Raw genomic sequence first — 25,610 nt, 5'->3', positions numbered from 1 at the left:
AACCAGATTGCTGTTTGCATCTATTCCCTGCCTGTGTCCCTTATCCTTAATGTGAACTTTGCCTCACTTCAAGTTTCATACCTTTAAATCCATACTATTATTATTAAGATAAAATGAAGTAGGATGGTCACATACATGCATGAAATGATTTGTAAACTTCTTATATACAGCAAGTACTACAAAATGGTAAGTTCTTTGTAAAATAAAAGGTTAAAATGATAAAAAAAAAACACAAGCAAAATGAAAGGCCCAGAAATAATGCATTATGCCTTAGAATAACAAAATATAAGTACTTTAACTTCCAGACAAGTACTCTTTATTCTTGTGAAAGGATTGAGGACAAGAAGTCTAGAGAGTAAAAGGTCATAAAGGAAGAGTTGGTGTTTGAGTAGAACCAATTCAGATCATATAACACTCCTCTTGAACATATCTCCAGGAGGCTTATGAGCATAGTGTAGACCCAGACATCCTTCTATCTGGTAGATTTTTCATAGTGATGGAATCTTATGGTTCTGAAGAACAGATCAATTTTCAGGTACTATGCTATTGTATGCTTATCTACTTATGAACTACTAATGTATTCATCATTTGCCAGCCTTCCACAATATCTAATGTGTTAACAACATTGTCTCACAATCTAAAACTGACATCAAACTCTAAACCCGTGGCTCTTGTTTCAAAAACTTCATTATGTGGATGGGAAAAGCATAGGTTTAGGAGAAGACATGCTAGCCTGCTTTTCTTTCATTGGTAGGACTTAATTGGATTCAGATTTTCCATGCAGACTTCTTTTATAAATAATTAATCAGACTAATTACTGGAAAATACCAGAGACAGGAGACTGGTTAGTACATTTGATGAAGCGTCAGAAAATCAGTATATGTGAGTGGAAGGAAAAAAGGAAGGGAATCCTGGAGCTCTATGGTTCGCACAGCTTGCAGGTAGGACTTGGGTGTCCTCTGTAGATGGGGGACGTGAACAGTCTTGGGAACCGTGGCTCCTCCTGTCTGATACTAAGTGAAGTGAGCCAGACCCATAGAAGCATGGACTCTAAGGTCTCCCTCATAGGGAATAATTAGCACAGGTTTAAGCTAGTCACAGCAGAGGATCACAAGAGCCTAATAGCTATGCCCCTATGAATGCATAAGATAATGCTAAGTGAAATGAACTCCATGTTATGGAAACGAGTGATATATCACTGTTGTAATTACTTTCAACATGCCATGTGAAACTGTAGCTTCTATTGTTAATGATCCTCTTGTATCCCCTTCCTGTGGTTGTACCTGCACTATCTCTGTATCTTATCTGAGTACATTGGAAACTGTATATACTGGTACTAAAACTAGGAAAGTGAAAGGGAATACCAAAATCGAGAGACACAGGATAAAAAGACAAACGACTACAAAAGCGATACTTGCAAAACTGTTTGGTGTAAACCAACTGAACAACTCATGGTGGGAAAGGGAAAGGGGGAGGGGGAAGGGGGGAATGAGGGAGGAGGTAACAAACAGAAATGTATCCAATGCCTAACATATAAAACTGCAACCTCTCTGTACATCACTTTGACAATAAGAAAAAAAAGAAAAAAAATAAAGGAAGGGAGCAAGCAAATCATATAGCATGTAGCTGGGAAAAGATGGGCCTTCACTGAAATGAGTTGAACAAAATCACATGTGATCAGTCTTTAACTTTGACAGGTTCATTCTATGTAGTCTGTTAGAGGAAAAAAAAAGGAAGACAAGAGTGAAGAAACACAATTGCTTAGGAGATGATGCCTGTAATCCAGGCAAGTGAGAATTGGGGGCCAGAATAATGGAACTGGTGCTAGTGAGAAGCAATTACATTCAGGTGTGTTTCTCAAATGGAGCCAAATGATTTCAGTATGGGATGGACCAAAGAGAAGTTAAAGATGACTCTCATGGTTTGGTCTGGGCAACCAGAGGGATGATTTCCATTTGCTGAAATGACTGAATGCTATAAGAACATATTGAGTAAAGATGGGGAAGATGAAGAGTTTAGGTTTGCATTTGCTACTGATTCTAGTGGAAATGTCAAGTAAATAGCTGGACAAGTGAGGCTGAGTTCATCAGACAATCTGGGCTCACAAGACAGACTGAGTGTACATGAAAAAATGACTTGCAAAACTCGAGAGCTGCACTGCCTCCCAAGTTTATGAATATATACACACAAAGATGCACACATATATAAATACATAGATATGCACAGATGTATACACAGGCATTTATTTGCATTATGTGTGCATTCACAAGTTAATTTCTGATCAATTTTAGATTAATATTTGTATAAAAAGAATCACAGTAAAGACAATGAATAAAGATAAAGAACTATAAAATATAAGCCCAGATTTCTATCTTAATAACAACAGTAATAATAACCAAGAGATAATTAGAAAATATACAACAAGAAAATGGTCAAAACTACATATTGTTCATATGTAGTTACATATGAATACAAATTACATATACAGTACATCAATAAAAACCTTCGCCTTGTAAATTTTATTCTTTTATAATTATAGTTGTTGGGGTCAGCTGCACCTTTAAGGGGCCACAGCTGACCTCAGCCTGCCCCTCCCCTTCCTGTCTTTAACAGGAAGAGAAGGAAGTCTGACATCACTTGAGGGACAGCTCCTTGGGACCAATGAGGGGCCCCTCTCTTGTGCCCGCCTTTGGGGTATATCTGGGAGGATCCTCATTTGAATAAACAGAAGCCCTAGAGGTTTTCTCCAGGGGCCTGCGCATCAGTGTCGTTCTTGGTGGTTTGGGGGCACCCTGCGACCACACGCCACCGAGGCTACCCGTGGCCATCGCTCCCGCGTGAGCAATAATGGACCACCCAGGAAGGGGCAGACAAGCCCCTTCCCCCCCAAGCGAGGGGAAGTAGAGAGAAAGAGAGAGAGGTGAGGCTACCTGTGGCCATCGCTCCCACGTGAGAGTGATAAAGGACCACCCAGGAAGGGGCGGACAAGCCCCTTTCCCCCCCAGCGAGGGGAAGTCGAGAGAGAACCCACAATAGTTTAATAAAACTATGAAATGAAACTCATTTCCCATTTTCAAATTTCTGCTCACATTGAATAGTCAATATGGATGTCAATATTTAATTCTGAGGAGTGATAAACAAGCTTGTTTCTTGCTTACTAAATTTTCTAATGTAAGTTCAAAATAAGTTGTATTTAAGCTAAATGTATAAACTTAAAGTGTTTCTATATTTTGCTTTTTTATTACTTGTGGAAAACTATGTGGGTAAGAATGTGAAGAGAGATTTTTACAAAAATTCTAATAGTGTTTAGCCAAAATGAAGTAAGGGAAATCAAATTTTAAGTGTGAATCTCTGTTCCTACGTAGGTATCCACTTACAATAATTTATCCTCTAATATTTTAGAGAATTTGAGTTACTTTTGTTCAGTTTTACTGAGGTAATATTATCAGGTAAACTATGTATTTAAAGTATATAAACTGATGATTTGATACACCTATCATTCTGAAACAATTGTTGCCAGCAGAATGCTTAATTCATACCCATCATCTCACGCTTGTTTATGAGCACGAGGGGGTGTCTGTTCTTAGACTTAGGATGTTGTCCAAAGTTCAGGTTCATTCCAGACATAACACAACAAGTATATGGAGTTACTACCTATAATGCCAGCATTAGGAAGCCGAGGCAGAAAGATTAAGAGTCCAAGGCCAGCCTGGTCTACAGAGTAAAAGGCACTGTCTCAAAAAATTCTTTAGTAAATTTCAAGCATGTAATATAATATTTACTATCTATAGTTAGTACTAGATTTTTTTTTAACTAAGTACATTAAGATATCATGTATTTTCCAATTGGTTACTTAAACTTATACTATCACATATTGTAACATGGGCCTGTTATACATGCCAAATACCCAGTTTTCCTGATGAATAACTTCCACAAATTCAACACCCAAACCAGTCTCCCCCTGAGCAGGCTATGAATGCCAGAAGGGCTCACAAACTGCAGGTGTGGTTGTAGCAACACTTTCTACCAACTGTTCATGTAGCAATGATATCACAATGCTCAGAATGTTTCTAAATGTGTTCTCTCCTCCTTTTCTTCTCACAAAAACAACAGTATACAGACACACACACTTGCTGTTCTGTAATCAAGCTGTGTTGCTGGTTCATGTGAATAGCTGGGAAGTGCCCAGCTTCAGTGAATACCCGGTGATGGATACAGAAACCTCTATGATGTCACCCTATGGAATTATCCAAGGGAGCAACTTATGTGTGAGGAGATATGGGGAGCAGATCTAAGAACTAATCACTTACAGACTGCAAGGTTTAGAGGTCAAATTAATGACAACTCCAGAGCCATATAAGATGGGAATGAGGCAAGCTGAGAGACTATGGAGTCCTGGAAAATAATGAGTCTATCAAGTAGTACTTCAAGTAATAAATAAATAGATTCAGCATGAACTTCAATGACCTAATGTGAATATAAAAATATGGAGTATAATTGGGGGAGGTCAAAGAATGGCACTACCAACCAGATCAATCCTTCTGCTTTTCTTCAGCCTTAAGAAAAGATGCTTAAGGACTTGATGAGGAGCTTTTAGTCTTTACTGTGTTGACAGTGGCTCATGGAAATGCTTCCCCCAAAGGAGGTGATGCTAGGTGAAACCAAGGAATCTGACATAGCTGGGCTTCCAACTGCTAGACTTCACTCTTCATCAGGTCCAGCCTTCATTCCTCCTAACGTCTTCGTGAATGTGGGCACTGATGTTCAACACTACAGATTGGCCTGTACTTGATTTTGCTAATATTAGTCTGTGCCTGAGGGAATGCTATTTTCCCACCACATGTAGTATGGAATCTACCACTGAATGTATATCCAATTCATATTAACTGCCATCACCAGAAATCCATGAGTGATTGTGTGTGTGTGTGTGTGTGTGTGTGTGTGTTTGCCTGAAAAGTTTAGAAGAAGGAAGGCTCTTTAATTAAAAGGAAATTAATTCTTAGATCAACACTGTCAAATAGAAACGGTCCTGAAAGATAAAGCTGTCTGAATTCCAACCCTCTCCCCAAGGACAAACCTGGCGCTGGAGCCATCCCAGTATGTGCGTAAGAACCCATTGTCTCTTCTTGCTGCTGCCTCACATTTAAAATGACCAGTTCATGCATCTGCCATACTAAGAAACAAATCCAGAAAAATATCCTTACTGAGTGTGGTCTCAGTGAATTACAAACACTAGCAAAGCCTTTTCAAAGAAGGGTGCTTGGACTGGGAATGTGGCTTAGCAGTAGAATGCTTGCCTAGCATGCACAAAGCCCTGGGTTCAATTCCTCAGCACCACATAAACAGATAAAGCCGATGTGGCACTGTGGCTCAAGTGGTAGAGTGCTAGTCTTGAGCAAAAGAAGCCGGGGATAGTGCTCAGACCCTGAGTCCACCCTCCGAGACTGCCCCCCCCCCCCAAAAAAAAGAGTAAAATCAAAGAAGGGTGCTTTTGAAGATGCCATGGCAGGTAATAAAGAGCTGTGAAGTATTTTGCCATCCTCCAAAATTAGGGAAGCTGGCTTGGTTGGTTTGTCAGGAACCAAGGAATGCACACGGTGGTATCTCCTCAAGACTCTGCCTCTATTTCATCTCATCTTAGGAGAAGAGAGATGTAAACAAATTTCTAAGCTGAAGCCGCTTGCCATTGAGGTTGTTATGAGGGTATCATTTCAATGCTCCCTGACTTCTGACGTGACCTCAGAAAAAGTGGGGGACATTGCAGGGAGGGAGAAGGCCCACACAGCCTCCCCTCTCCTCTTCACCTGTGAAACGTGTGGGCAGCTGAACATAGACTGAACAGCCTGGGCCGTCCGGGCAGTGATGCTGGCTCATCTCTGTCCTTTATGTAATGATTTGTGGAGGTGTGGGCTCTGTTCTCTTGACATTTAAATGCTGAATCCGTTTTTCCACCCCCCTGAGGCAGGAGTGGTTTTGGCTGTGTCACTGACAGCAGTGTGAGACCAAAGCCAATAGCCACAAGAGCCACTCTCGCCTTTGAAGACACAAGAGGTAAAAGTCACAACTTACTGTAATAAATCCCACTGTTCGTGAACCCGAACACAGTGCTCAAAACTCAAGATCAATCCTGGATTGGGCCTGAAGGACAACCTGAATCAGAAGCGCTATGATCTAGGATGGGACTGGCAGGGAGCAACCTAGGGGCACCCGCAAGTCTGAAATGAAGGCTTTCCTGAGGTTTGTTTGGTTCCGGAACTCTTAAAAATTGGAGAAGGACATCTAAGCTTCAGCAAAAGATAGGAAGCATTCTTCTATTTGACAATCTTCAATCTGGTCCCAAACCCTACCAAAACTAGTGAAAGAGAAGCCCACTCTGAGGAAGACTGTGAGAAACAGCTTCTTATAAGGGCAAGGCCATCCATGATTGTCAGAGAGTAGAGAAGAAATGTCCTTGCAACCGTGTGCTGCGCATAGCTCAGCCACCCTTCAGCCCCATCACCTCTGGACTTGGGAAGGAAGCATCTCCCGCACACAATGGGTTACAGCTCACATAGAGGGTGAGGTGTCTGACAAATCCAGCATCTAAACAAGGTGAAGGCTTCAATAGAACCATAGGTGCTCCAATTTGTAGAGGAAAGAAGATCAATTAAATGGTATTCAAAATGGATGAGGAACAATGTCTTCCCCAAATCTAGAAGCTCCCTTTAACAACCCCATGGAACCCTGGTGGGAAGGACTCCAAGTCTTCTCAGCTCGGAGCTCATGAACAGGTTGCCAGTTTGAATTGCTGGGGTCAGTAGATCCTGAGAAATCAAACGGGCTTCTTCTAAAGGATTCCACAAGTTTCTTCTCATTTACCCAAGGAAATCTGCCTGGATGTGTTCACTGAGGAAATTTTGACCACTGTCTCAGATATTCTGGCACTTTGTTATTCTATTTGAAATACTCCTAAAATAAAGTTTCAATATGACAATTCACTTTTCTTTATAAAATAAAGTTGGATATGACAAGTAATTTTTTTTTTAGTAAATACTACTGAGTAAGTACTTGGCAAAAGACTATACACTGAAGACATACCAATGGCCAAGAATATCTGTGAAGATTTCAGGCAAATATAACAGGGAAGCAAACAGTTCTGAAGGTGTTTTCAGGCCCAGTGTCAGAGGGACACACTTAGTCCTCCAAGGCTGAGGACATAGTGGACGGATCTTGAGACGTGGAGGGAAGCATGCACAGAGGAGAAAGTATGTGAGCTGCATCTGAAACCAGTGAGACCAGTGAAACCAGTGAGTCACCATGTGACTAATATTGAGGGACAGAGTGTGGGATTTTATGGAAATTCAATGGATTGGGATTGGAATATTCAAAGTAATATGGGTCTGAAACAACAATATTTACTTGTTTATACTTTTACCTGAATTAGGGAAGGGAAGGACAACATCAAAATTGAGACAAAGGATAAAAGGCGAACCAAAGCAATGGTGATACTCACAGGACAATATGTTGGAAATTAACTATACAACTGGCGGGGCCGGGGGTGGGGGGGATTGGGGAGGAGGGAAGGTGGGAGGAAAATGAGGGAGGAGGTAACAAGTTTGACAAGAAATGTACTCACTGTCTTATGTATGTAACTGTAATCTGTACATCACCTTGACAATAAAATTAAGTTAAAAATTTTACTTGTGCGGGAAGATACATGGCAACCACTGTGAGATGGGACTAACCAATCACCACCTGTTTAGGGACCGTCCTCCAGTTCCACAGAAATGAAAAAAAAATGGACCAGGCACAAGGACAGATGGATGGGGCACCTACATCTACAATCCACCTGTTTGCTCCGTGACCGTGCTCCCTTCTCTAAACTCCCTTATGGGAAGCAGGAATAACACTGGGGAAATGGAAAGAATGAGACTTTAGAAACACATTTTTCAGACTGAAGCAAATCACAGGAAGATTATGTTACAGTGGATCAAGACTACTTTGCCTCTGGCAAGTCTGTAACACTAAAATGGAACTCTTATAGAGTGCAGAGATGAGATGGGACTGAGTTAAAAAAATAAGATTTGCCTTTTTTCAAACCACAGGGCTACAATGGAGGATGAAGGGGCTAAGCAGGAAATGAAGTTGGAAAGGCAAGTAAATGCAGATGAAGGCTGTAAGAGCTCTGCTAGGGAGTATGGACATAGCTCCTTATGCCTGAGAGCTTTGGAAGAATTTTAAGCAGAAAATTGGCTTCACCGCATTTATGTTTTAGGAAGATTACCTTGGCTAGAGTACAGTTGGATGGATATGAAGGAAAATAGGAATCAGTGAAATGAGACTTTCTGATGTTGTTTCTACCATCCTGGTGAGAGGTGGCTGGTATCTAAAATGAATTATAGAAGATTTGGAAGGTATAATTTTGTGCCTCATCTGATACTTGGGATAAGCATGAAGAAGGTCCTGCCTGACTCCATGATTTCTGGGTTGGACAACCACATATTTGTCTTGTCATTCACTGTCATTCCTGGGAAGAGGGACAGGTCTAGGAAGGGCAATGCAGAGGTGGGATAGCAGGCTAGGCAGATATTGAGACAATGCAAAGTCCTCATGCCTAACACCAAGGTGGTCATGTGGTTGGTGCTCAGAATAGCAGCAAATGATAGGGAAGGAGGAATCACCTGAGCACAAACATCAGGAAAGAGCCTAACATGGTGGTACACAGAAATGAAGGGAGGAAGTAGATGTACAACTGAGTACATGATTAAATCTCTCAAGGATAACAGCAGAAAGGGTAAATGACTGGAGAAATTTGGGAGTGAGCACCTTGACATGAAGAGTTTGAGCCAGTCTGTAAGGACTGAAGAGCTGGAGTAAAGTTAGCTGAGGAGTGATCAGAAGAGACCAGGGGGAACTGTGTTCAGCGTACAGTGCTGAGTCGCAGGAGAAGTTGGTGAGTCTCTCCCCAGTGTTAATTTTTTTAATGCAATACATGTATGCAAGTTATCTACTGAGTATGCTGTGTGCTTTGTGTGTGTTACCTGTTAGAGCTTTAGACCTACCCAATTTGTGCAAGAACACATCCATACACAGGCAGGCAGTTCTCTTCATGCTGAGGAGAAGCAAAGTGTTGACTACACACACTTATAAATTAATTTAACAGGTGGAAGACAAAGGCTGAACTCCTCTATTTTCAAAATTGTCGGGGTCCGTTGCACCCAGCACTCTCCTGGCCAGCGGAGGAGGCGGGGAAACGTGCCCCAACTGAGGCAGGCCAAGAAAAGGTGAATGTCGGGGTCTGGCTATACCTAAGAGACAGGCCCCTTCTCCCGCCCTGAGGCTGCTTGGCTGTTATCCACTCCTACCTTCTCCCCAGGTCTGGAACCTCCCCTGGAAGAGAGAGCTAAGCCAGCCCCGCCCTCCCTCTGTAAGCACGTGTGCCACCATGGCGCCAGCCAAGCCCAGGGGAGGCAGTTTTGTGGGCCATGATCTCCACCCATAGAGGAAGTTCTGTGACATCACTATGATGAGCAGCTTGTCAGCCAATCGCTAGTACCTAGTTAGGCAACCCAAATCCCTCCCCTTCCTGCCTTCATCACTATAATAAATGCAATTGCCCTTCCCCTGAAAAAATGGAAGCCCACCAGATGGCTCCCAGAAACCTCCGTGTCCAGAGTCTGCTTTGATGTAAGGGGGGCTTTGGGACGGGTGGTTTTGCGGGCTCGATCCCCATCTCGGCTTAGCCCCAATCAGGACATGCTCTAGCCTCCTGCCGGCAGGAGAAGTGCATAGAGCTGAATGTCCCGCACAATTTATGTAGCCCGACAGGTGAAGAGTGGACGGACCGCCAGCACCCAGCCCCCTTTTCACCGGAGGACAATCAGACAGCCCGGGAGAGTATCACGCACAGTCTCGCTTTATTGGGAGGAGCTTTAGCCTTAAAACGGCAGGAAGGGGAGGGGTGTAAGTGCACCTATCTAGGGACTGTGAGGGGCGGCCTGAGCTGTCTGTCAAGGGTGGAGGGCCGAGGGACCAATCCTAAGAGGCAACCTAATTCTATGTCACAGCCCACAGGATCGCCTCCAGGTTCACCTCCAGGCGCCATCTTGGCCCATGTGGTCCCAAGGCTGGGAGATGGAGCCAGCTAGAACCACCTTTCCGGTTGCATAATAGCCACACGGCCCCAGGGCTGGGTAAACAGGCCGGGCCAAGCGGGCATGCCTCACACAAAATGAGCCTAAAGTGGATGATAAAATGAGTCTCATGTTTCCCAGTAGCTTTTATTCTAATCTAAAAAATAAGAATTATTCCCAAATATCACAAAAGATTGCTTTATTTCTTACCTGATTTTACCAAGAACTCATCATCTGAAACAGCTAGGAGGTGAGGGTACACAAAAGAAACACTTCAGCTATTTTGTGAAGACAGCTCTAAACTCCAGTACCCACCTAAGGTAAGCTCCTGTCCTGCATGTGCCCACATTTGAGCCTCACATGGTGGTTGAACTATGGAAGTCATACGGAATTTAAAGAGCAAATGTTCTCTATCGATATAAAAAAATCGGGAATATAGCTTAGTGGTAAAAGGCATAGGTTCAGCTCCCTAGGGATGAAAATGAAAATAATCGATCACTCTGTTCCTACCAATGCAATACATAAATTACTGCTTATCTATATAACTTATTTCAGTGTCCAAAATCTTTTCCTTAGCAGGGAATTGGTACTCATCATAATGATACAAAATGGTACCTGGATGATGAGAAAAGAGACTGGTAGTGTGAGAACTCTGTTTATTGTGGACAGGAACTGTGCTTTTCCTTTTTCCTTTCTCAATACTCATTAAGATGTATGTACTTTATGAATGCATCTTCACTAAAGAACAAATGATTAATGGAACTATCTTTCCAGGAACTCTGCCAAGATCTTATCACGTTTGTACAAGAGCAGTCACAGACTTCAGAGCCATCAGAAGATGCATGGAAAGAATCTGGAAAAGGAGAAGCTGATCATTGCCTAGCTTAGGACAGTGGGGCAGGATTGGTGACAAACCACCAATTGCTGAATTTCCACTGGCTAAGAGGTAGGTCAGTTCCATATTAAGTGGTTAGGCCCTTCCTTTCTTGTTTGTCTTCTTCTTTTTGATCTTTTATTTTTGCTTTGCATTTTTTAAAATTCATCATTATTTAATTTTATTGTCAAGGTGATATACAGAGGGCTTACAGTTACATAAGTAGCATAGTGAGTACATTTCTTGTCAAATTTGTTACCCCCTCCCTCATTTTTCTTCTACTTGCTCTCTCCACCCAGTACTCACGCCTCCTGAGTTGTACAGTTAATTTCCAACATATTGTCTTGTGAGTGTTGCTGTTGTATTAGTTTACCCTTTGTCTCATTTTGATGTTCCCCTTCCCTTTTCTAATTCAGCTAAATGTATATACAGTACCCAGGGTACCAACATCAAATACAATGACAACAGTGGATGGAAAGGCAAACAAAAGAAAAAAGAAATACTTTCACATAGTGTATTAAAAACAACAACAACATATAAAAACCTCTTGGAGTCCATTTCACATAGCATCATCTTATATGATCCTATGTACATAGATATTGAGCTATTGGGATCCTCTGCTAGGACTATCCTAGTCATGTACTAGTTATTACTAATGAAGGAAACCATGAAATCTGCATTTCTTTGGGTCTGGCTCACTTCACTTAATATAGTTTTCTCCAAGTCTTTCCATGTCTTTATGAATGGGGCAATGTCGTCCTTTCACCACAACCATGTTCATTGCAGCGATATTCATCATAGCTAAGATATGGAACCAACCCAGATGTCCCTCTGTAGATGAATGGATCAAGAAAATGTGATATATATATACAATGGAATGCTGTGCTTCCATAAGAAAGAAAATCTCTTTGTTGTTTGAGAACTCTGGATTCCCACTGTGTCCTCAATGTCATAGGTGAAACTTTAGGAGACTGTTTTACCACTCAGTCTGTAAGATTCACCACAAGATAATTCCCACCCCTGGTATTATCTGTGGCAAATCTAACCCAGGGTGACTTTGTCTTTAATCATGAGAATGCTTGGAAGCATGCAAACAGTGAGCATCCAAAGCTTAAAAGACAAAATATATTATTAGCACAAGGCATAGTTTCCTTATATTTTATGATCAGTCAAAACAAAAACTAATTTTCATTATGTTTAGTTCTCTGTTTCCAAATGGTATTTATTTATGATGAATATCATTTTTACCCTTAGAATTAAAGTTCCTTTGTATTTATTTATTTTAACTTATAAATAAAATGCATGCACTTATTATGAACAACATGATATTTCAAAATATAGAGCTATTCAAGTGGTAGAGCTCTACCCTTGAGCACAAAAGCTCAGGGAGAGTGCAAGATAGATAGATAGATAGATAGATAGATAGATAGATATGTATATATGTGTGATATATATAGAGAGAGAGAGAAAGAGAGAGGGAGATGGAATGACAAATTTAAGCTAATTTGCACATGTATTACTTTATATCCTTCTCATCTGGGAGATGAGAACACTTCTGATCTATTATCTTCACTCAATTATTCTTACAGAAAGTTTTGTCTTAATGAATATTCTTACAGTAAATTTTGATTATAACTATTACAATTATTCTTGCAGCAGGCTCTAATCAGGTACTCTATTTCCTTGGGAACTGTCCACCTCATTTACAAAAGTGGGTTCTTCATATCTGGTCACATGAAAGGCCTCTGTATTCATGATCAAGGTTGCCTGAGCTGAGGCTGGACACTGAACACAGCCTGCACAAAGCCCAGCCCCTATCCTTTCCAAGACATCTGGAATTGTGTCTGGAGGTTTCAGCCCCTGTGTGGCCTGGTTTGTAGAAACTGAAGCTGTAAAAATTCAAAGCAGTGAGGCAGAGCTCTCCTCCATATCCATGAATGGTGAGTCAGCATGGTGAGAAAATGCAGAGAGAAGCAGACCTGAGAGAGGTAAGTTATTCCTTGATTTTCACCTAATGCATTTCCTAGTGCTACAGGGCTCTGTCTGCTATTTATTTAGCAAGCTTTCACCTGCAGCATCAGCAGCCCCTAAATAAGAGTAAGATTTCCTTTAGCTCCAGCCAGCCACCTAATATGCCTGAGCTGCATTTCCTTTAGGACTTTCTGAAATTCTCTTAAATCCATTTCCTCACAATAGACACAATATTAACCAACACAAGCTTTATCACTTTTTATTCTAGGAAGTAAAGGACTCTTAAAAGTGTTGATGGAATCTATTTTGAAAATGCAAATACTTGAGACTGTTGACAGAATGGAGTTTAGGCAGGTCTGTCTATTACAGAGTTCGTGTGTGTGTGTGTGTGTGTGTGTGTGTGTGTGTGTGTGTGTGTGTTCTTCTATGGAATAGAACACTCATTTACCTGAAGTGCTCACTTGCATCTGTGTCAGAAATGTCAATAGATTCTCTTGTCAAAGTCAAGCCTGTCAGCCTGATGTCATTATGTCATTGTTCAATCTATTAGCCAAATGGAGATATATATATATATATATATATATATATATATATATATATATATATATATATATAGATTAGATTAGACAATCAATAATCTGGAAACATTGCCCAACTTTGGTTCTGTCTTGGTCTATTCAGGCTATTAGAGAATACCACTGACTGGGTGATGGATAGACCAGACATTTATCGCTTACCATTCTGGAAACTAGAAGCCTTTTTGTCTGGTGAGAGTCCATTTTGTGTGCCAAGAGGCCACCTTTGGGCCTTGTCCTCACCTAGCCTGGGGCGGGGGTAAGGTTGGTCTCTGTGTCTCTTTCATAAGGACATTAATCACATTCACGAGGACTCTATCTTGATGGCCTAATCACCTCTAAAGTACGCCTACTACAATCGTCCTCATACTGCGGAGCAGGTTTCTGTCGATGAATTTTGAACAGATATGATGAGCATTTGATCTAGTAGGAGGATTCTGTTTTTTCATGTTTGTGTGTGCTGGGAATGGAACTTGAGCCCAAGGCCTCATGTTTTCACTTGCTTTTTATGCTCAAGGCTGATGCTCTACCACTCGAGCCACACCTTTTTTGTATAACATTTTGGTAATTCATTGGAAATAAGAGTCTCCCGGATTTGTCTTTTCAGGCTGGCCTTGAGCCAGGATCCGCTGATCTCTTAAGTAGCTAGGATGACAGAGGCAACCCCTTTCTACCCATAATACACTCCAAAAAGCATGCCACGGACGGGGACGAGTTCACAAAACCCAAGGAAGTGGTTATAGCCTAAGAAATCAGGGTGAATATTTGACAATTTTGTTGACAGCTCATTGCTTTAAATTAAATGATATCGTGATTTCTAATGATGTCCCCTAATTAATAAATATGAAAATACGAAGTAACACCACCCATCTCTTTTTAAGAATTTATGTTGAAATGTTCTACCAAAATTATTTGTGGAATATAATGCCAGGACAACAACCCTAACTGCATGGTTTAATTTGTCATTGTATAGTTATTAGTTTCCTTCATAAAGCTGCCTCCTCTAGGGATCTGAGGCTGCCTCTTCTTTCATGAAAGATTTACTGAATAGTGACTTACAGTGATTATTTTCCTCCTCCTTTCTGCATCTTCATTGAAAATTAGAGTGTGCTAATTGCTCAGTGACCCAGTCAATGGCAGCCTTTTTCCAGAAGTCTTGAGCCCCAACTGGGGCTTTGAATACTCGCAGACATAACTAAAAATGTACATAATGCTTTTTCTTTTGTCAGCTTTAGGGCTTGAACTTGGGGCCTGGGTGCTGTCCCTGAGCCTCTCTGTGCTCAAGCCAGCTCTCTACCACTTGAGCCACAACAGCACAGTTTTGGCGTTTTCCAGGTAGTTTAGTGAAGACAAGAGTCTCGTGGACTTTTCCTACGCAGGCTGGATTGAACTGTGGGTCTCAGATCTCAGTCTCCCTGGGTAGTTAGGATTACAGGCATGAGCTACCAGCACCCAGCTAAATTATATTTCTATTATCTTTTTTCATTGTTGTTGTAAAGGTGATGTACAGAGATGTTATCATTACATAGGTCAGGTAATGAATACATTTCTTTTTGAACACTGTCATTTCTTCCCTATTTTTCTCCCAGTTTTCCCCCCCTGCCCCCTCCCCCACAAATTATATAATTCATTTTCAATGTAGTGTCTAGTGAGTACAAAGGGATTACAATTCAATATGTCAGTTTATGAGTACAATGCATCTCCATTGATCTCACCCCTTTTATAGTTCTTCCCCATCTTTCTCAACTCCACTTAACCCCTGAATTGTCTTAGGTTTTTTTTGTTCATTTTTTTTTCTTTTGACCAGCTCTGGGGCTTGGACTCAGGGCCTGAGCACTTTCCCTGGCTTCTTTTTGATCAGGGCACTCTGCCACTTGAACCACAGCGCCATTTCTGGCTTTTTCTGTTTATGTGGTGTTGAGGAATTGAACCCAGGGTTTCATTTGTGCAAGGTAAGCACTCTACCACTAAGCCATATTCCCAGCCCCTTGTCTTAGTTTTATAGGATACACATTGACTATTACAGCAATCCCTCCCCCGATTCCTCTCATTTGTATACACCCATGACCGCCTCCTGACACACTTCATGTTGCACATAGAGTACAGGAAAACATTTACTCAGTCTGGTTTCTCTAGCTTGTTTGCCTAAAACAAAGCAATTGTCTTTAATAGCATGGAATATGATAGCAAAAGAGATTTCCATGTGCATAATTTATGATCAAGCAACTATGCAGATGATGGCTTGTCAATGTAGACCCACTTGAATGCTCCTTCTGGACTCCTGGGAAGTGCACAGTGCGTTACTCCTCACTCAGGCAGAGAAGGCATCAGAATGACTTGGAGGGAAACATTTTGCATAAGCTCTGTTCATAGTTCCATGTCAACTTCATTCTATACTCAAAATTGTCAGTATCATTTAAAGTCCCAGTATCTTCATTCTGTAAAATAAGATAATCACACAGGCCTGAATGATATTCAAACGAGGTGTCTTAGAACAAAGCCATTGCATTTGTCACATGTATAAATATGTTCCCATACAATGTGAAGAGCATGTTTCACAGCAGAAAGTCAGCTAAACATACAGAGAGAGAGAGAGAGAAAGAGGAGAGAGAAAGAGAGAGAGGAGAGAGAAAGATAAAGAGAGCACGCCTCAGAATACGCTTTTTAATTACAATTAACTAATTTAAGCAGATACCTGAGATACCCACTCTATGGCATAGCCACTCCTCAATAAAGTTTCCAAGGAAATTACTGAAGCCTGAAAGCAGAAATAATTACTGGTACTTTTATATTCACCAAAAATACAACATCTATGTGTATATGACAAACATGCAGGGCTTTGAATGTACATAAACATATATGCAATACATATATGTATATATTCACAGATACATATTTAGATACATGCATGTATATGCTGCATATATTTATATACTATATATGTCTACACATATGCATACCAAGAACTGCCAGTAAGTAGCAAGGTTAAATAGGTCCATCTTCTTAGCTTGTAAAAAATATCTACAATTAAAATATTCACTTTCCTTGGTTCATTATTCCACTGAGTATAAAATTCAGTAGACTTTTACTAAGTGATTCTAAAATATCTCCCTCATAGGAAGCATTCTCTGTGCTGTGTCCCCTACTGCTAAGGCAATTGTCTTGAAGCCTTGAACTAGCTGTACTGGACCATGCTACAAGCTCAATTTAATATCTTGGACCTGAACCCATCCAGCCTTAATGACAGCCCCAATACATCTCTAGTCCACAGAATTTTAGTAATATAAACTTGCTTCCTAAGGACCTGATAGTTCTAGGTGGCATTGCACAGGAATATGCTCTATTTTGCATGAAGATCTCATGGTGATTGTTACAACCATGTCTGTTGTTCCAAGACAGTTCCATGAATTGTATATCCCCCTCTTACCTCTTGTTCCCAGGATAAGAAAGTCTGAGCATTCTTCCATCCTGTCTCAATAATTCAGTGTTTCATTTCTTTTAAATGCAAGATAAAAGTCCAAAGTCATAAAATATTGTTGATCAGGTATCTTATCTCCCCAATATTATGATGAAATTTGTAGCCACCTCAATTTAGTTCGGAACCTATCCAGTTTTATTTTTCCTAGTTTCTAATGCAATTATTAATAATGCCCTTTCTACTCTAAAAGATTCCATAATTTGATCTTTCCCATGCCATCAGCCTCTTCAGTGTTCTTAGGCACCAAACTGACTCTCATCAAGTGTGTGTTGGTTGAAACAATAGTGTGTGCTCTGCTACCTAACCTACTTAGTGGCAGGTGATCCTTCCTATATTTATTTTCCCTTCGCTCTTCTCCAAATACTATATCTCATACAAAAGTTTTTTATTTTTGACATATCCTTAGCCACCTTTTCCTTGTCTTTATTAATTATGGGTTTAAAGATGTCAGGCAATCGAAGCAGAGTGATGCATGGAATGGAAAAGAACAGTGGCTATTGTGTCAGAGCAGCATAATGCATTACTAACCATACAAAACTCACTAATAGGGCTTATCGGGCTTTTCCCAGTAAGAGTTTTCATTTCCTTTGTTACCAGAACTCATAAATCTCTGCCATATGCCTAGACTAGGTTCTATCTCTGTCACATGCCTGGACCAGATGCTTTATTCAGGATTGTGACCGTTTCTCATGGGAATTGATGCTTTGGTCATCTTGTGCTTCTAGCAGCCTCTAAGGAAAACGCAGATCATCCCACACAGATCATTGTTTTAGGCTCTTTATCAATCTCCCAGTGTATTTATACTGAGAGAGAAAGAGAGAGACTCCTGACACTCTCCTTCTCTCATTGTGCTTATACTGAGAGAGAGGGTAGGTGGAGAGAGACAAAAATAATCTCCTGAAACCCATTGTTCTTTTTTATATTATATTTAAGTGTTCTAGAGGGATCATTTTCTGTTATAGCCTCGTTTTAATAGTGTCCATGGAGATTCAATCAAGGCAAAAGTTAATTACAAGTAATTTCATTTTCATCATAAATACCAGCCATATCGACTACAAATATGATAGTTAAAATCTATAAGTATTATTTTCTTTGCCAAAATAAAATTCTTCCAACCAAATAAAAACACCAAAGTTTTAATTTTTATTCCATGGGACAATTACAACTTTGGGAGACATTTGGGGGGCAAGGCAGGGGGAAGTTCCATTTCCTGGAGTTTGTTTTGATAATTATTATTTTATATTCTCAGAAGCACATATTCATTTTGTCTTTGTGGGATTGTACCGTAAGAGTGTCCTCCTTTGGTCTAACTGTGGGTGAATGCCTAGACTCCTGTATAGTTTGTTGTGTCCTGAGGTATTTTAGATCTATCTTCTGCATATAAAATAAAATATGTACCCATTTATATCTCTGAGTCTGGCTTACCTCACTTAACATGATTTGTCCTAAGTCCATTCATTTCCCTGGGAGATGTTTTTTAATGCCATAATTCATACTAGGGGAAGGGCATATCTAGTAGTCAATCAGGAAATTCTCTTAGACATGTTATCATACAAATGGCAGCTTAAAGTAAAAATAGCATTTCTATGGAGAATCACTGTTCTTTATTAGTTTAAAATATATATAGTCAGAGAGGGAACACTATTTCATTATTCAATATCCATCACCTAATATTTATTCTGCATTCTTAAATGAGAGAGGAATATGATACAGTTCTAAGAGAACCTATCTAGGCAACTTGATTGTCTAGACATCCTGAAACCCTCTTATCATACAATATTTGAACCTTTTCAATGTAAAAGATGGAATCAGGTTGTATGAGGGAAGAAAGAAAGACTTACATTCATGTCAAGAAATTATAACACTGAAATGAAAGGTGCATGCACACCCTGAACATTATTTATTTATGAACCTGATTTATTCCATGGACCAAAAATTCAAATTAAGAGTAATAAATGACAAACTATGAACTGAACCTTGAATGACAGGAGAATATATGACATTGAATGTGTGTATGTATTTTTAAGTCTATGTGTATGTGTGTGTGTGTACATGTCAGTACAGACAGGAGTAGACAAATGACAAAAAATGAGAATAGATGCAGTATAGATGGAGCCGGGTATATATTTTAAATATGTATGTATATATATATATATATGTATATATATATATATGTATTTGGTAACATTTTAACTTAATTTGTATCTTAGAGAAATGTTACTAAATTAGGCATGCTTAATTAAGTCTGCATATAATTTCTAGAGCATTTCACAATAAGATTTAAACCATGTCCACGCACTCAGTATATTGGCACAAAAGTGTGTGCATGTGGGGTTCTCGCTAAAATTTTCTTCTTAGTCATTCTACACATTTCCTTTGAGGAATCTTTCATCATTATGATTATATAATGTTGGCTAATGTCTTATTTATTTCATGTCAATGTACCCTACCTAGGAAAGACCAGTGTTGTCAAGATAATTATATTTGACTTGTTTACTCTTTTAAACTCAATGATTAGAATCTCACCTGTGTGGTGTGATGAAGTATTTGCCATTACATTTGAATACTTTAAGGTAAATTCTGGAGAGTGGAAATGCTAATCTGAAATACACATTACAAACCTTTAAATAGCTAAGTACTGAAACTTTCCCAAATGTTCACACTGCTAACATTCAATGATATCATCCACCATGCCACCTTCAGAGAGGTAGCATGATATCTCAAAAGGTGAGGCCACAAATACCACTGGGAGTATGTGGCCTCTACCGCATACTTCTCCCTCTTGCCCAGCTCTCACCAGGAGACTGGAAAGCCTTTCACTGGTCAGAATAACCATGCTGTTACTCTTAGGGACCTATTTTGAGTAAAGTTCTCCAGATGTGGAGTGTGAGGCACATGTAATTAAAGTAAAATATAAAAGATTGCATACACACTAAAGGTCAGGCATAGGCTCCAGCCCACCATTCTGGATGAAAAGAGTCACGTTTCCAATGATACAGTTGCCATTCTAAAATTGATGGGGGAAGAAACATACTTAATGAAGACCACTCAGAGTAAATGTTGTAGCTGAGATTAGGTAATTTAAAAATATCTTTTCCCTGGTACATTATATTATAATACCCTTAGAAATTGCCATCCCAGTCAAAGGCATTCTCTCATTGGTTTTATAGGTCCAAATTGCTTTTGCATGGCATGGTAAGGCATATACTCATTTATGTTTCTAACCCACAACGTTTTACTTAAATGTCTTATAAAGTGGATGTATGTAGTGTGGCTGTAGTAGAAATTCTATGGTATCAAGATGTCAATCACATAGTCTGATTTTTAGCATCCTGTAGTTTTCTGTGGGCAAGATATAAATTTGGCATTTTTAAATGAATGCTTTCATTCTAAATTTTCTGTGTTTCTGTTGTTTCCAAAGTCCTGGGTTACCAGTGCACAAAACCATTACATTGTTTTCTTTGCAGGCTGGTGAGTTGTTTGCTTCCCAAGTTTCATAAAGTAGGTTGCATCCCTCACATTTTCTAACACGGTAAACATCAGAATTCACTTTGACATCATCTCTGCTCTATTACTTGGAAATATTTCTGTCTTACAAAACAGCACTCTTTAAAAACAAAACAAAACACCTCATGTTGAAGAGCAGTATAAAAGCTTCAATTTCTCAGACTATACACATGGACCAAGGAGAATATCATGGTCTTGAGTCAGTTCTGCTCCCAGTATATGCTAAGCCAGGAGAAGAAAGTCTAATTGGATTGACCAGAGCTCCACATAAGGATCCAGATGCTCCACATATAGAATAAAACTACATTTCTCAGCCTTCGCTTTGTGCCCTTATAGCTTTGAATGTGATCTACAAATCCAGACTCTGACCTAACAAAGTGGCTTCAATTTGAGATTTTTGCTTCTTCTGCTAGTAAGGTTCTACTTTACGTGAACCTGACCCTGAACTCTGGGATAGATAGGTCTCTTTCCCTGCAAAGCAAAGTTTTTATCTCTAGAATGATCCAAACAATGTATAACACAGTGAGAGCTTTGCCTCCAACAATCTATTATGAACAACGAAATTGCATAATGATTGATTTAATCAATATTCAAAGTTAGAACAAGCTGCCAGAGATCTCAGTGCTGCTTTTTATTATTTCTTATGAAGATAAATCACCGTAGTTCAATTTTCTAGTCTAAATTGGATGGCATTATAAACTAGAAAGAAATGATCTATAGAGGAGAATTGGAAAGGAGTGGTATGGTTAACAAAAACAATAATAAAAAGGAAAACAAACCAAGCATTTTTTTTCTGGCACATTCTTGTAATTCCAGCACTCAGAAGAGTGAGGGAGAGGAAAATAACAAATTCAAGTCCAGCCTGGGCATCATAGTAAATTCTAGTCAAGTCTAAAGCTATTATTAGACCCTGTTTTAAAAAAAAAATAGGAAAAATGACTTCTTAAAAGAAAGTGCTCCTGCTTGCTTTGGCTGCCTTTTAAAGAAATTACAGAAGGAAAGAATGCATGGAAACTGATACTGGAGAATCTATAATTTGTGTGAAAAAATTACAAAAAAAAGAAAGCTAAACCAAGATCTTTTACTGGCCAAATAAAACACTTAGAAAAGTAAGAAGTTCATGTGTGAAGAATCCAGACAGCAGTGTTAGATTTATTTCTCTCACTCAAGGTCACCAGTCTAGGCCCCAGGAAACAGTCTGTCACATTACCAGTTACTACAGTGTGACTATACTATAGACAAGCCATTCGAATCCTCTGAGCTACAAATGCTTTGTAACTACAATGAGCTCCAGTGTCTCATGGCTACTTTGTACATTGTATTTCCTAAGGGGGTCTGAGAATTAAATGAGAAAAAAACATTGAATTCTTGGCATTCTATGAAATGACATTCTGTCTTTTCATAATCTCTTGATGTGATATTAAAAATTGAAAGTAGTATTTCTGTAATAATAAGATGAATGTACAAGCAATAAAAAATGTAGCAGTCCAAGCTGAGACTAAAACCATGAATTTGACTAGCAGGAAGAAATGATAAGGTCATGTTATAGGCAGAGAGGATGACAGAAATAATCCAGAATAACTACTGTGCAGAAACTCACAATCTAGAGAAAAATGGTAGTGTATGGGGCTGAATTGATTTCAGCAGCAGAGGTGAATGTTGAGAACTATGAAACTCCAAGGAAGGGTAAAAGAAACTGGCAGATCTGTATTGTTAAGAAAAGGGCTTGGGGCTGGGAATATGGCCTAGTGGCAAGAGTGCTTGCCTTGTATACATGAAGTCCCTGGGTTCAATTCCCCAGCACCACATATATAGAAAAAGGCCAGAAGTGGCGCTGTGGCTCAAGTGGTAGAGTGCCAGCCTTGAGCAAAAAGAAGCCAGGGACAGTGCTCAGGCCCCGAGTCCAAGGCCCAGGACTGCCAAAAGAAAAAAAGAAAAGAAAAGAAAAGAAAAGGGCTTATAGAGGAAATAACATTTCTCCGGATGATGCAAAAGTGAGTGGTGAATTTGCAAGAGTAATGTGGTCTCAAGGTTTCATAAAGATCAAGGACTGGTTTTGAGACCAAAGAGTCCACAATGCAATGGGTAAGTAGTTTAATACACTGGAAGTAGATAGAGGTAATACAAGGAGTAAAGGGAAGTCAGGGCATGAAAGCACTCTGTGAACAAAAGCTGGGCCTAGTGTTTGAATAGCCTGGCAAGGGGTGTTAGAAGTGTTTGCATCACTTGAAAGATAAAGATGGATTGAAAGTAACTGCTCCAGGGAGAGATACATGTTCAGGCTGCCATCGGGGAACAGGAGCCATCATTGCAGTATAGAACACTCTAACTTAGAAACATCTGGGAGGAACCAGTGTGGAAAAGTAGAAACACATATCACGTAGTGAACAGCACTTCCAAGACACCCTAGGAAAGAGCAACTACTCTAAAGAATGCCTTGAAGAACAAGTGAGGCTCACACATCCACCACATAACAGAGATTGGTGAATCACCCCTTGTGAGAGACTTTGTTGCTCTCCCTCGCCTGCAACCTGACCAGTCCCAGTGGCCTAGAGGTACCAAGTTATTTATGGATAACTTTATTCCAGCTCTTGGGCATGATCTCAAGTGTAGAAGAACCAATGAAGACACACAGTTGAGCCAAAAAGGCCACCAAATTTTGCTTTTGTGACAGTCTTGGTTGTCTTAATAGGGTTGTTTATATTATTATTTTCTATATCTTTATAAGAGAATTTTGTGGCTATTATTAGGGCTGAAATTTTCTGAGGAGCTGTGAATTGCATGAAGCTTGTTTTAATGTGACTTTAAGACAATATCATATTAATTTTCAAGTAACATTGGCTATTTTATTAAAAGAATATCAGTAAATGATTGCTATAGCCACACTTGATGACCTGGGATGGTTAATTTTCAAGTGGAAATTCTAGCAAGTGTATGAAATAATTTGTTTTGCTCTAAAGGTGTTGGAATCTGTGGCATAGTTAAAAGCCTTTTCAAAAGATGAAATTTACTACTTCTCTTCTCTGGGTTCCAAACTATATAATCAATAAAAGGTGATTCATTTTCCACCGCCCCAAATGCAACTTGATTTCCCATCAGCTTACTAGCCCAGAACAATAAAAAAATCTTATCATCTGAACTATCTGAGCTTATCTCATATCTTCTAGGACACTGACTTGCAACTTTATGAAGAGCCATAAATTATTAAAATTAAACCCCAGACATGTCTTGATCTACTCACTGAATGCATAATGGAGAGTTATCATTGTTAAGGGAACTAAAAATGATACAATGCAAGGAGCCAAAAAGGTTAAATGAGCTACACTAGTGCCTCAGTTTATCCATGTATAAATGGTATAAGGCTTGACCTGAAATCTGTCATGTTTATCAAGAACACACATTAAATGATGTTGAATTTTTATGTAGTGCACAATGTAAATGTCTGCAGGAATTATTGGTATTCAAAATGGTGCCATTTACACTGGAATTTTAAACTGACAATTCATCAGAGACTCATTTTCTGCCGTGGGTTCACTAATGCTTGACTCTTTCTAAAAATAACCAGTGATTTCAGTAAATTGTAAAAGGAGAACATTTGCAAAGCTTCCTGTCAGGAAAGACAATTTATGTGCTTGAAAGAAGTACTATTTAGATAACACATAAAATAGGATTTCTCTATAACGATTCAGCAAAGAGAGACATCTCTAATACAAACTCATCCACATCAGGAAGATTACCCTCGGACATGAGAGCTTTAGCCCAACAGGTAAATTTATTTGAAGAGAGCCCATATGTCTCACTATAATTTTAAAACTTTTTTTTTTCAAATGCAAGTCGTGTGTGTGTGTGTGTGTATGTGTGTGTCTACATATGAGACAGTTCTGGGGCTTAAAGTTAGGGCCTTATATTCCTGATTGGATTTTTAGTCGAGGCTAGTCCTCTGCTACTTGAGCAATACCTCCACTTTTAGCTTTTTCCTTGTTAATTAGAGAAAAGAGTCACTTAAATTTGTTTGTCCAAGCTGGCTTCAAACCTTGATTCTCATATTTCAGCTTCCCTAGTAGCTGAAACTACAGGTGTGAGCCTCTGGCACCGTCTCTAGATCCACTTTTTACACGGCACACAAAAAATGCTGTGACAATAACTCCAAAAAACATATCTCTATCTCAATTGTCTTTATTTTGATTAAGCTTCATTCAGTCCAAGAACCAGCTTGACATCCTACACGCAGTATATATCTATGATGAAATTCATCAGCCTTCACATCAAAACGGTCAAGATTGGTTTCATTTACACAAGCCATGTCTCCCTCGTCAACCAAGCCCAAGGACATGCCATCCAGTGTACACATGCCATTGAAGTACCAAGCATCCATCTTCCACCCCCCTTTTGTGTCTAGCCTTGTGCCTGCTTCAGCTTTTCCTGAGCCAGACTTACTCCACCATTTCCACACTTCAGGAAATAGTAGGGAAAGAAAGAGCAGAGAAGTTGTAATAAAAGCAGAGATGTTTTTGCTGGATGCCAGCACTAAGAATGTATGGCATGTCTAGAGATATTGAATTGGACAGCCATTGGTAGAGTTGCAAAAGGAGACTTTAATTGAGATTAAAGTCCTGTTAATAATAATTTAGGTGGAGAAGCTATTATGTTCCAAAAATAGTTTTAATTTTTCACTTTTCCAAATTAGTAACCATTTATCTGTGATACCGTATATTTATGAACATATGAGTATTTATTTATAGGATATGTATATCCTATGTATGTAAGATGTATATGCCTATTTATTATAGGATACATTTCCTTATGAATATGCATATAGGCATGTGAAATAACAAGGTAGATAGGTGTTTCTTGTACTGTTTGATTTTTATACTTGTTTAAAATCAATTTATAGTGACATCAACATTATCTAAGTTGCTTTGTTTCTTAGGATGCCTCTGTCTTAGACATATATATCCATCTGTTGAGTAGTACGAATTCTACATAGGTGTAGGAGGCACGTGATCCTCCATAAAGTTTTCCCTAAAAGCAATACTTTTCTCATCTTGGTCTTAAAGCTCATTCACTCCTTTATTCATAGATGGAAGAGAAGT

This window comes from Perognathus longimembris, chromosome 8, assembly GCF_023159225.1.
Source record: "Perognathus longimembris pacificus isolate PPM17 chromosome 8, ASM2315922v1, whole genome shotgun sequence".
Taxonomy (NCBI): Eukaryota; Metazoa; Chordata; class Mammalia; order Rodentia; family Heteromyidae; genus Perognathus; species Perognathus longimembris.
The sequence above is the reverse complement of the archived record's forward strand: the minus strand, read 5'-3'. Positions refer to the sequence as shown.